This window comes from Solanum dulcamara, chromosome 11 (assembly GCF_947179165.1).
Source record: "Solanum dulcamara chromosome 11, daSolDulc1.2, whole genome shotgun sequence".
Lineage (NCBI taxonomy): Eukaryota > Viridiplantae > Streptophyta > Magnoliopsida > Solanales > Solanaceae > Solanum > Solanum dulcamara.
The window spans coordinates 22,578,627-22,580,915 of NC_077247.1; the positions used below are offsets into that span (position 1 = coordinate 22,578,627).

At 36.1% G+C, this 2,289-nt stretch overlaps 1 non-coding gene across 1 annotated transcript; it reads left to right on the plus strand.

The window, feature by feature from the left end:
* The first annotated feature begins 476 nt into the window (after positions 1-476).
* On the plus strand, positions 477-582 carry LOC129875365 (small nucleolar RNA R71). Its single transcript, XR_008763162.1, has one exon. It is a non-coding gene; the product is annotated as a small nucleolar RNA R71 (small nucleolar RNA).
* The last annotated feature ends 1,707 nt before the right edge of the window (positions 583-2,289 follow it).

Genomic DNA, 2,289 nt, shown 5'->3' on the forward strand with positions numbered 1-2,289 from the left:
AGCGTGAGAATTGAGGCTAAAAGTCTAAGTTTGGGGGTGATAAAAATTTGTAGAGAAGATGCTAACCATATAGTGACTTATTGAGCAATAAAAGGATAAGTCAAAGAAAGGAGGAAAAAGTGCTAAGTAAAAAAAAGGTTAGAAAAAGAAAGAAAGAAAGAAAAGAAGTAAAAAAAAGAATTCCTCTTAACTGTGAAATTATTGCATGTGGGGCATCTCGTATGAAATGAGAAGAAGTGTGCTTTGTGTTGAAAAATGAAGAAAAGTGGTAATGAGATAAAATGGAAAATTGTGTGTACTGTTCAAGGAGGGTGTAATCACTTTTACCCAAATGATATCCTAAGCCTACATTACAAGCTTGATAAAAGTCTTTTGTGATCATTGACCGATTGGGTATTGTTTTGCATTCGACTTCTTATATCTTCTTAGTGAGGTATAGTTGAGCATTATCATTATGTGCTAGGACCTTCTGGATCTGGTGATGATGGAGAAACTCAGTAGTAACATTTTAAATCTATCTCATGCGTGGGGAAAGCCTTCTCCTTCCTTTTGCTTAAAGCCCAAAATCTCACTTCTTAATTTAGCCGTGTTTCTAGATGGAAAGAACCTTTGCAATGAATTTATTTTCTAAATCGACCCATGAAGTGATAGAGTTAGGAGGTACAACTTTAATCCACCCTTTAGCTTCCCCTAATGGTGAGGAAAAAAATCAGGTAAGTCTCACATAGTTTGATAAGTTGCCATGTGTGACGTCATATCTGCGATCTCCAAGAAATTTTAGAGATGCACCTGCGAGTCCTCATGTGGTAAACTTGTAACTGCCCCCTTGAGGGCAAGATTTTCACCATATTTTTCTTTAGCTCTCATCTTTCAATAATAGATTTCACGATACTAGATTTAACATTTCCTGTGAGTGGGACTGCCACTTCACACACATCTACTAAGATGGTAGTTGAGCTACCATTACTACCGGTGGCTAGTTATGTTGCACTTGTGTAAACCTGTTACCTACAATAATACAACTAAGCTCAAGCTATTAACACCTCTAAAAACAAGTCTCAAACTTGTCAAAACTTTTAAGTCCTCGTCAATAGCGTCAAAAACTTTATTGCTTCCAAATATGCACTCACAAGTGCAGGATCGCTATGTTATAAAATGATTGCAAGAAATCCAAGACGTCAAGTTCAACATGGACTTAGCACTGACAAGCTATCAAATTAATCTATTATATTTATAAGAGCAAGTATTATCCATTTCAAGAGTGTTTTTGTTTGTTTGTTAGACTAAAGCAAGAAAGTAAAGTGAGTAAATATTATAGTAGTTGTTCATAGAGAAGTTAAAACTTAGGGTTATGTCACTTGCATAATCCCATCATATCTTTATATAGTTGATAAGATTATTCAACAGATATACCATTTTGCTAACTCAGAAGGTTGATATTATGCAGGCCCTTCCCCGGACCCCGCGCATAGCGGGAGCTTTAGTGCACCGGGCTGCCTTTTTTTTTTTTTTTAGAAGGTTGATATTATAGTCATGGTCCATCGATTCTTTAATTGTCTATCTAGATTAACGTCATACCTCTATTGTTAAGTGATGATAATCATAATTAATCTGACTACATTTATATACCTTCATGTAATGAGGCCAAGTAGGTCCATCTAGGTATGACTTCCATCTTAGTCGCAAATTTATTCCGCAAAACGCATTCTACTCCCCTTAACCCACATTCTATCTCTAACTTTTTTATATTCTCAAGGTCTATTGAAAACTATCTTTTATTTCTATTGGTGGTCAGTCAATATAATAGTAACAACAACAACAACAACCCAGTGAAATCTCACATCGTGAGGTCTGGGGAGGGTAAAGTGTACGCAGACCTGACTTCTACCAATGTAGGACGGCTATTTCCGAAAGACCATCGGCTCAATAGAAGCATAAGAAAAAAAGGTCAGACAAGAATATTAAAAGTAGGAAAGTAGATAACGGAAGAGTTCCAAACAATAGTATAATCAAAGCACCAAAAAACAGTAGATATCGTCAAATAATAGCATAAATACCTTAAATAACATAAGATAACATAACATACATAACATAAATAACATAAATCAGAGTACAAGAAATCATAGTGCGTTAATACGCCTATGTACTAGCCTTCTACCCTGATACGTGTCCTCCACACCCTTCTATCTAAGGTCATATCCTCGGTAAGTCGTAAATGCGCCATGTCCTGTCTGATCACCTCTCACCAATATTTTTTTGGTCTACCCCTACCTCTTCTGAAACCATCCA